We start from the raw sequence: 11,250 nt of genomic DNA, 5'->3' as shown, positions 1-11,250 counted from the left end.
GTCTTCAACATCCTCATGAGGGGAAGCAGAAGGGCAGGTGCTGATCTATTCATTCTTATGACCAGGACTCAAGGAAATGGCATGAAGGTGAGTCAGGAGATGTTTAGGTTGGATATCAGTAAAAGGTTCTTCACCCAGAGGATGATCAAGCACTGGAACAGGCTCCCTGGGGAACCAGTCACAGCACAAAGCCTGTCTGAGTTCGAGATGCATTTGAATGACACTCTCAGACACATGGTGTAATTCTTGGGGTGTCCTGTGCAGGGTCAGGAGTTGGACTCAATGATCCTGATGGGTCCCTTCCTACTCAGCAAATTCTGTGACTCTAAACTCCTGGATGGGACACATCACTCAGCTACTATGGGGAAAGGACAGGACAAGGAATAAGGACAGTGCAAAAGATCTCTCTTTTTTCTCAGGGCTTCTAGTGCAGAGAAGGTACTAGGGGGTTGTATTTCAGCACCTTGCTCTGTCATGTACTGAATTTACAAAAGAAAGGCCACAAAAAGGTGATCTACAAATATAGCTTCATGGTCCACATTTAGGTCATAGAGTCATTTTGCGATCATAATAAATCTTAAAATAGATTAATATATCAGCTGTTCAAGATAGAGCAGAGTTGTAGAAAAAGTAAAAAATATTTTATTCATAAGTCTAGCAAGACTGGGCATTCATGTTTGACTGTGCTGACCCACTTTTCATGAATACCTGATCTCACACAGCTGCACTGCTTGTCTCAAAACAGGTTGTACAACAGGTGAACCTGCCCTTCTGACCACTTCAGAATAATGAGCTAAAGCATGACTTTTAGATCTGGTGTTTTTAGCTTCTTTGTGTTTAATTTGAATTCATTCTAGTGATAGAATGATTTTTCCTTTATTTTTAGCACCTACTTTTGGTCAGACTTGCTGGCTTAGTACTTGTCAAATGTAGAAAAACCTTCAACATGAAGCATTATAATAATGTTGCTTTCTTTCTTGCAGCCTGGAATTGTACCTAGAGTAGTATCACTGCAAAAAAGATACAAAATGCATATGCTTGTTCACTGTATTCTAAAACCACATCCCGTCTGTGATATACTCTTTCTGGGGTAGGATTCAATATCCCGAAGTGGAAATTTCCAGTCAATTGAGTCTTTTTAATATTAATTTATAGATACTCAAATTACCGTCACTTATTTGAAATCTCTTAAAAATGGACTTTGATATTCTACAGATCTTCTTATAAAAAATGAAAATGAATTTGGCACTCCTCTCAATTTTTCTTTTCCTTCTCCGAAGTAATAGTCTTTTTTGTATGTTTATTCCCCATGAAAAACAGCTCTCTCCCTTTCTTTTGTTATAAAGAGCAGCATGCTACATGTTACATGCACTAATGAATTGGTATTTGTAAAGCAGAATGTATACCGTATCTAAGACGACTACTGTGAAAATGCCTGAGTTGCTGCACTCTCTAAATAGAGCACGATTATGGCATACGGTTGGAGTGCTTTTATGTGTACTGCCACTGCTGGAAATTTAACTGTGTATGTGGCCTGAATATTTAGAGCTCAGTGGAAAATTCCATAAATGCAGTGTAGCTTCAGAGCACCTAACAGCTGTTACAAACATCATACCCATTATACACCATTGCCAAATGATACACATGAAGCCTCTCGCCCATTCTGGGTGTATTCTATCACTTGTATCACTGCAGTATTTTAAAAGACCCTTTGAAAAACGCAATGACTAGGTACTAAGTAGCATGCATAATAATTCAGTGGAAGTCTTTCCTGTCTGTATACTCCTACTCCTTCCTGGCTGGGCACAGTTAATGTTCAAACCTGAAAAGGTAGGAAGAAACTATATCATAGGTAGACCACATTTGATGTATGCTTTGTTTGCTTAGTTTGATATACATGCTAAAAGCCACTACTTAGCTGAGCAAACACAAAAGGAGAGAGAGCAGCTCTTCACACTGTTAGAATGTTTCTTATTATAGTGGGATGGAGCAGAGGTGTAATATATCCATGGAGGATCCCTTTTACTCTTGCTTACTGCAAGAATACACTGACACCCCAGAGAATCGTAGTAGGAACTGCAGAAACAACAAATGAGAGTTTATGAGAGCAAAAGAGAGAATTTGCAAAGCATTATGTTTAAAATAGCACAGTAGTTGAACTAAGATTACACAGGGTGCAGGCTGACTTCCTAACTAATGATTCTTCCTGCCTCCTATTTATATTTCAGTTCCTCCTGCTTTTATGCTGTTACAACATGTTAAAAGACTCTTTCCTGTAGAAAGGAGAAAAGTGGTAAATGTGGTGCACACAACAGCCATTGACAACTTGCTGCTTTAGCACTGCACTGGCTGCGTGAAGGGACAGGGTGAGTGAGGAATTGTTAGTTGGCATCCAACTGAGACTTTATGACTGCCAGGCTCAACCTCAGTAACACAGAGGTATCAAAGTTTGCATAGGAGTAATGGCAGTTTTTCTACCTGAAAGAAAGCCCTTTGCGGCAAAGTAATATCTACACAGGGAGGAGCCAGGAAGGCTACAAGTTTCAACCCTTTCTCTACCACTGAGCAGGACCAACACTGTCCATGTCAGTTCTGACAGATCTTGGCTTCATAGTCTTCCATAGGTGACACCATGTCTCAAGGCCATCTGTTCCAGCACTTCTCTGTCCTTGCCTTTATAAAGTGAGGGGTTTGTTCCTATTGTCTAACATGAATGTTTCTTGCTGCAATAGATACCCTAAAGGAGCAGACACAGAACAGATTGTTCCCTTCCTCACTGCAATAATGCCTCTGCACATTGCTCCTCACATCGACATCTCGTTAGTATTAGTAAGAATCATCTTCTCGATCTATGAAATGGCAGGAAGAGGAGATTGCATATGAGGCTCTGTCGGTAAAAATGGGAGACAGAGATAGAGAGAAGAACTAACCAGCTGTCTGAATTAGGGTAATGGCAATCTGCCCTAGACAAATCACACAGCAGCCGACATATTGGGATATGTAGAAGTAGAGCTAAAAATAACCCTTGCTCCATTGGGGATCTTGCAGCATTTCTGCAAGGAAGCAGTCCTTGAGCACTCCTCAGCATTGAGAATATAATTATAGGAGACCCTTCTGAGGCTCAGCCTTTTGGATGAATGAGCTCAGTTGGTTAGAGCATGGTGCTAATAACAGCAAGGTTGCGAGTTCGGGCCATTCACATAAGAGTTGGACTCAATGATCCTTTTGGGTTCCTTCCAGCTCAGAATATTCTGTGACTCTATGATCGATGCAGGTCAAACTAGTTAAAAGTACTGCAAGTCAACAATTTTAGAAATATCATTTTCAATCAAATCCTGTCAAACTCCTGGGATTTTAAGGCAAAATAATATTTAAAAGAGGTGATGAAAATTATTTTATTTATTTGTACACCATTTAGTACTGTGGTCACCTCACCCTTCAATATGATTGCATAGTCACACCATTCCCTATCCCTGGTTTCTTTTGAACAATGCAGAAGCATCAGAACAGGTTAATGTCATTGACTACCTCGGTTCCTGTAATACTTTGTGTCTTTTCCAGGTCTTCACCAAATTCTCTAACTGACCACAAATATTGTCTCATTTTGAAGATCAGAGTCACAGCAAAGGTAGAATTCAGAGAGCACTGTGCTCCACAGTCATGTCAAAATTACATAGTCACATCCAAGCTCCTTGCGGAGAACCAAATCCAACCAAAGATGAATTTTACCTCAAAAAATTTAATTGAAAATTAAAATTTTCTGAGTGTTAAATGAGAAAAATCTTTGATGATATGGCAGGGGATGCTTAACTAAAAGCATTTGGGGGAAAAAAAAGTCAATTTTTTTAATACAACAAAGACTCTCTAACACTGGACACTCAAAATATTCTTGGCCATCTAGGTATGATTTGTAATGCCCTCATGCTCTCAGTAGATTTTTCAGTTCTGTGAGGTGAGTTACACGATGCCATTAAAACTAAAGCAACTCACACAACTTGCTGAAGCTGCAATACAAATGCAGTGGAAATGCCTTCATGAAGAAACTTTCTTACAGACACTCTCCCTTTGGGAGACAACAGTACGTTGTACTGACAGACAGAAGCAACCACCTCCTATACAAAGGAAGTGTTGCTGGTGGAGCAGGGACTGAGAGCAAGGCAAGGATCTGTTTCTTTCCCTTACTCACACCACCGCTGAGATGACTTGGGCAAGGAGCCTGAGTGCACCATGGTCATATGCACCCAGAGAAACCTTCAGTCACATAAGCAAATTCCCCACATCACAGTGGATACGAGCCTCTCAAGGGGGCTCATGGGCAGCTGAAAGTATGTCCAACCCTCCCATGGTCTCAGGGTTGCAGAGAGCCTGGGCCAGAACCCATCATGTGCCTGGGAAGGAGGCACTGTGCCAGCCCCAGCTTTGGGTTAATGAAAACATCGGTGACTTCTGAGAGACTGTTTGTACTCACTAGGATTGTAATTTAAAGACTCAGATCTCATCCAGTCCAAAACAATTAGCATCACCTCTCACCTATTTATTTCTAATTTACAGTAGTAAAGAACCTCTCATAGGACCTAAGTGACTTTTCTAAATTTCTCTATTACTATTTCTGCATAATAATGCAAATTTTGAGACTGACTGTACTTGTTAATTTCATTCATATACAAAAACAAAGAAACAAACAAGCAAACAAACAAGATATTTTCAGTGCCAGGCATGTTATTGTCTTTTTATCACTTTTTATCACAGTTAATGGTTACACTCTTTTGAGAGTAAAAATCCTGGTCTTATAGTGCAAAGCATCTTAGAATGGCTTTCCTGGGATTAATATTTTGGCTTTATCTTGAATTTATGACCTAAAGTTCTTTTATGTTGTATCCTCCTTATATCCTTTCTCCTGAGGGAACCCTACTGACTTCAGCCAGAGTCACAGGAAGTTATTAAAGAATCATAGAATCATAGAATGGCTTGGGTTGGAAGGGACCTTTAAAGATCATCTAGTCTAATCCCCCTGCCATAGGCAGGTACATATTCCACTATACTGGGTTGCTCAAAGCCACATTCAACCTTACCTTGGGCACTTCCAGGGATGACACATTTACAGCATCTCGGGGCAACAGGTTCCAGCACCTCATCACTCTTATAGTAAAGAATTCCTTCCTTATATCTAATATAAATCTATTCTCTTTTAGTTTAAAACTGTTAGTAGGACCAACACCAGAGAATCCAGAAACCTGACCCTCAGCAATGGCATCATTAGTTAGCATTATCCTTCAGAAAAGCTGAAGCATTCTTTTGCCAGTTCTCGAAGTTTAATTGCAAATCTCTGAAAAACCTGGATCCTGGATTTGTGGGAAAGGAAAGGAAGTATTTTACACAAAAAAAAAATGTTTGGAAAAGGGAAACTATAATGGACTGAAATACCACAACACAGATAAAAATTGTTTAAACGTTATTTTAAAACCTTTCAGGTATTAAAACTAACCTGAAAATTTTGCATCTCTCTGACTCATGGTACTTAACACAGAGAACAAATCCTAAAACTGTAAATATTTGTGTACTTAATTCCAATGCCTTGTAAAGGGAATGCAGTTAACAGATGCCATGGCTGTATTTGGAGCAGTACATGTGGTCACTTTGTTTAAGTCAAGGATTTGCTTTCATTTGAGAGCAGAAACATAAAGTTTTATGTGTTGCATTGAGGTGATAAATCTGAGATTTCCACAGAACCTCCCATCCTTATCTTCTCCCTGATGTCTTTTATAAGGAGAAAATCTCATTACCTAAAACTGTTTTATTCCACACGTACGCTCTGGGTAATGTCGGAAGGGAGGATGACTGGCAAGAGCAGGAGGAGTTAAGGCTCCCTGGCAATACAAAGCACATAAAGTCCTGTTGATCCAGCCCAGCCCAGCTGGGCATGACTACATGGCTATGAAAGCCGTATGATAACCTATATGAAAGCAGCCGGTGTCACCCACTAGTTATTTCTTTCTTGCAGGTCTCAGTGACACTGAGTGGTGACACCTGCCCAGGTATCTTGGAGTGATACCCATGCTTGTGGCCAGGCTGGTAGCTGAAACTCCTTGGACTAGTGCTGCTGGGTCTGACTCAGAGCAGGCAAGCAGAATGAGGATACAGGGTTCTTGCACTGTTGTCATAACCCTTTCGCCCTGCAGTAGCAGCCAACTATGCTGGCTGTGGATTAGGACCCCAGCTCCTGTAAAAAGAGTAACAGAAAAGTGCTAGCAGAAATGGTAACAGAAAAGTGACCCCTGCACTAAGGACGTTCTATGCTAAATATCCGCACTGTACGTAGACACCTTCGTTCCTTAGGCCACCTTTCTCAAGCTCTTTCTCCACTTAAAAGCATCTTTAGTAATTTAAAAGGATAAAAATTTAGTTTCATCTTAGTTGTCAGGTCCTTATTTCACATCTCAAAATCCCATAGGAATAGTTATTGACCTATGGAGGTTCTACTGTACCTTGTGATTTCTATCAATGTTACCTTGTAAGAAATAAAACATGAAATTGAGTCAGCAAAAAGCACACAGGCAGCAATTCCCCACCTTGTGTTGCATGTATACAGCAAGAATAAACAGCAGATGTCAGCACTAATTCAGAATTTGAAATGTTAAATGGAATTTGATCAGACCCCACTTTACTGTCCTCGAAATGCATATGATCAGACTGTGAAGCAATTCATCAAAACCTCTGCTTGGAAACACAAATATGTTTAATGAACCTTAGTAAATTTCCAAGTGTACTTTTACATGAGTACACCTAGCTAGCAAGGGATCACGTCTATACACATAGGTTTTTGCTTCAACTATGTGTTAAAACATCACTATCTTCATGCGCTTCCATAAAAACAAAGATTATTTTTAATAAGTGGCTTCAGAGGACATAGTAGTTTGAAAAAGGGCAAGCACAAATGTTCAAGAGACACCTAAGGAGCACCAAGGATGCCTAAAGCTGAAGGACAGAGGAGAATCAGAAGCCTCTTGGTGCAGTTGGCAGGCAGGAGCTGCAACTCAGCCTTGCTTCGGGGTAGAACAGGATGGGACAAGTGAGTGAAATGGATGTAAGAACACAACACAATTTTCCTGGAAATAAAGCATAATTTAGCAGTGCAAGTACGCACGAACCATGTGCACCTGCATGCTGAACTACATGAAGATGTAGGAATAGGAGACCAGAATCCTCCCTGTTTGCTCACCACCCCTTTGAGGTCAATGGATGCTGGACTCCTTCTGGAGGACTTGCAACATACACTAACACACTGCCTCCCAATCCCTGGAAACTCTTTCACATCTTGGAAAGGAAGACCAAAAAGAAAATTGAAAATGTGTTACAGACTGCAAGGATATTTCCTGCTAGCAGGAAGCACAGTGAAACTCCTCAGGGTTTTGACCACTGTCATGGCTTCTAGAGATACAAGAACACATACAATACCTAAGACAGAGCCCAAGATTGCTCTTTCCAGTATTTGTGGTGGGATCCCTCAAATGCTGCTGCAGTCTCATCATCATCATGGCTGGGCTTCGCGAACGAAGATTTGGAAAGGCACTACCCACGCTTGTTGCAAGCGCGTTGGTGGCTAAAAAGGCCAATATGAGATAGACATGTCCGGTTGCAAAAGGCACAGCAGAAAGACTCCAGTAAACCACCCTTGATAAGACTGCTCCAAGAGAAATCTTCCAAAAATATGAAAAAAATACTACTCTAAAAACAGTAGCAATTTTCATACAATACTTATGAATGGGTTTATTTTACTGGGGGGTTTTTTTCTACCTTTCTGAGGCATTTTCCATTAAAAAAAAAATGGCAGGCTAAATGGTTTTATTATCTATAACTATAGCTTGGTCTCCAATGATTACATGTTCCTTAACTGACATTGAATGGAAGAAGACAAGAAATATACCCAGGATCAATTATAAAAGTAAAAATAGCTTGGCTATTTAAAATTGTACTACTTCTGGTTACAAAAGCAAATTGACAGCTGTTTACATTGTCAACTCAAAAACTCAGCTAGTTCCTCCAAAGCTGAGAGCTAAGTCTCAGTCTGAACAAACTGGCAAGATACCCAGCGCTACCCCTTTTTTTTTTAGCAACCACCACCATCATATTACATTCAACTGCCTTCCATATAATTCCTTGCTCCCTGAACTCCTTTGTTCTATGTTCTATTTGAAGGGGGGGGGGGAGGGAGAAAAAAAATTAGGCTATTTTTATTTACTAGTAAGACAATTACTTTGATTCATCTTCTCTGAGCAGAAGAACATAACAGGTCATCAATCTTAACTTCTCTGTCAGCATAGAGATGTCAAAGCAGAATTAAGTGGTGGAAAAATTGTTGAGGGAGAAAGTGGAAAAAACAAGACAAACAAAATCAAAGACAGTGAATCCCCTTTCTCAAAAGAGTGGGAGATTACTGCTGAGTCACCATGCTCCCACTAGCTGATGCTCTGTCAGGTTAGAAACTTCATTTTTCACACAGAATCAGAGAAACTATGTTGCTTGGGAAGGGTGCAGGCTTTTCATAAATTCATGGGAAAAATAAAAAATTAAATTAATTATCTTTTAATTCCAGGTGAATTAAAAATGCTTTGATCTCCACTTTTTATAATAACAAAGAAAATCACCCTTGAAATTGGTTGCATCATCTTTTCTTTGCAGGATACTCCAGCGCAGGATTAGAGTCCCCTACTGCCTTCACTTCTAAACTACTCTGTCCAAGATGTCTTCTCTCATCCTGAATGGTAACTATCTCTTTTCCAAAGACTGAATTTTCTACTAATGTCAGTGCTCTCTTTATGCTCAACAGATGCTCTTAAGCACTACCGTGAGGGACAATTTGAGATCTATCACACTCTGAAGATGCTTCAATTCCAGTGGCTCCACAAGTAAAGTGAAATTCCAAGATCTATCTACCATAAATGTCCCACGTCTAGACTTCTGATATAAAAAGTATTAAAAAACCCACTTAAGTTGTTCTGTTTTACTGCTCCAGCAATGACAGAATGAGAACTGGATTAAGTATATTGGCTGTATAACTGGTGGAATTTCTCTACTCTTTGAAATCCCTGTCAGCCAGAAGAAATATTCAATAGCTCATGGGTGACCTTTCACTTCCCTCACTGGCAGGTAAGGTTAGCTACAAACCAAACACAACAAAACAACCTAACCACGCTTACACAAAGGTGAGCTTTATGTCAGATTGAAACTTTTGTAAATAGTAATATGCAAGTGATAAAGAGGATTTTAGCCACTGAAGAATGTCTAGGAATCTGGGAGGCACTGATGACAACAAAAAAAAAGTACAGTATGTAGAAGGTTCTGTCTCACTGCCTGCCTTAACATGCAAAGCCATTTCTTTTCCCCATTCATCTCATTCATGCACTGGGGGAACAAATAAACTGCATTATCTGTCAGTTGGGGGGTGCGGTGTGGGTGGGGCAACATTAAAAATGGAGCAGAGTTGTTTATTATCAAAGTAGTGATGGTTTTGTGTACCAAGTAATTTTGGTCCCTCTAGTCATTTCACATGAGGTCAAGCAGCACCTGTAAGACAGTCCCTGCAGAGCATTTCCTCCTGATGTCCCTTCCTCTGAGACCTCCCAGACTGGAGAGGATAGATGTTCCTGGGCCAGTAGTGCCCATAGGGATCTTCAGATGAAGGGACCCCAAAGTCCATCAGATGTTGCTGAAAGTTCTCAGAGAATGAATATAAATTAAAATAGATATGCCAATGTGAACACCATCCTGGTGGAATGTAACAAGGGAATCACCTGATTTAATGAATGCAAACTTTTTCAGTTCACTGCTTGAGTCCTGAAATTGTTTTGGGCTACTAAAAAGTAATTATTGATATACAGAAGTGCTCTGTGTATTAAAGGGAACTTTCAAAAAAACAGAGATTTTATGAAGGTAGAGATGTAATTTAAATGCAAAGAAGTGAGACTGATTAAAAGTTTTCAAACATTTCTGTAAGCAAGGCCATTCATAAAGTGCTTAATAAATTGGAAGTAGAATCATAGAACCGTAGAATCATAGAATCAGCTGGGTTGGAAGGGACCTTCGAGATCATCAAGTCCAACCCTTGATCCAACACCGCCATGGTTGCTAGACCGTGAGGCTGTCAGGCTGGTGCACATGCTCAGTGTCCCCACACCCCTGGGTGTGTGCTGTGGCTGTCCCTCACAAAGGTGGAGATGGATTCATAGGTTTCAACTCCCTGGCACTTTCCTGCCTTGGGACATGAAGGACAACCACTCTACTATAAGTAGTAACACATTGACCTTCTGTTTTCCTATTCTTTCACACATGATGACCACAGAATTTATCCATAGCCTCAGAAATGCTGTAAGATAACTCAGTTATTGTATTACTTCTGATATTGCTTCTGATTCTTCTATCACATTCTGCTGAAATAGGCAAAACTACGCCCCAGTTACTGATGCAGCTGAAATCTAGTACATGTCAATAGTATAAGTAGTACTTTAGTGCTTAGTTATAGAGGAAATAAAACATTATGAAAAAAAATATTGTTTTTAAGTACCAAGATAGAGGAAACAAGACTGTTTAACATATCTGCTTCCCCAGAAAAAAACATCAACATGTATATTTTAAGTACAGGGGACACTGTTACCATCTACGTTCATGCTTTGCGTGATTGATGCTCTTAATATTTTTATGCTTCTAATTTTTACATCCCTTTTTGTTCATTGTGGGACATTCAGAACAAGGGTTGTATGTTTTTAAAAATGCTTTGAAAAGTAAGAATACAGGCCTAGAAATTCTTGGAAAGAATGCAGCCATGCCATATGGAAAGGAATACCATTGATGTATTCGAGGAAGTGCTCCTGCTGTGCTGGCATTCTGCAGTTTGTTTCTGTCCAAACCAAACTGCTTATGCTGATTCATGAGTAAAGGATCTGCTCTTTGCCAGATCACACTCGCCTGTGCCAATCTACTTTAGCCAGACACTAGCAGTTCCTCTACATGGGACACGCATAGCCTCTTCAACACAGCCACATATTAAAGCCAGTGGCAAAGGAATACAGGGAATGATTTTGCTTTAAAAAAGATTGCTTGAATGTATGGAAACATTTGTTAGAGTTGTAACCTATTCCAAAGATTTTCAGCCACAAACTCTGCAGATTGCATGAAAAATTTGTACCAAAACCTATCTTTGATTAAACAATGTATACATGTCTATTTCTGCATCAAACATGCAGAGTGTGTTTT

The 11,250-nt window shown here is 39.9% G+C and overlaps 1 protein-coding gene across 1 annotated transcript in view; it reads left to right on the top strand.

Annotated features, from left to right (window-relative positions):
• The first annotated feature begins 8,733 nt into the window (after positions 1 to 8,733).
• SLC38A4 (solute carrier family 38 member 4) overlaps positions 8,734 to 11,250 on the top strand; it is a 58,416-nt gene continuing 55,899 nt past the window's right edge. Inside the window, exon 1 of the mRNA XM_027730732.2 lies at positions 8,734 to 8,762. The gene's annotated coding sequence lies outside the window, so the exon portion shown is untranslated. The remainder of the gene's footprint in view (positions 8,763 to 11,250) is intronic.

This window comes from Pipra filicauda, unplaced genomic scaffold, assembly GCF_003945595.2.
Source record: "Pipra filicauda isolate LSUMZ 115617 unplaced genomic scaffold, ASM394559v2 scaffold572_size285001_pilon, whole genome shotgun sequence".
Classification (NCBI taxonomy): domain Eukaryota; kingdom Metazoa; phylum Chordata; class Aves; order Passeriformes; family Pipridae; genus Pipra; species Pipra filicauda.
The sequence above is the reverse complement of the archived record's forward strand: the minus strand, read 5'-3'. Positions and strand labels throughout refer to the sequence as shown.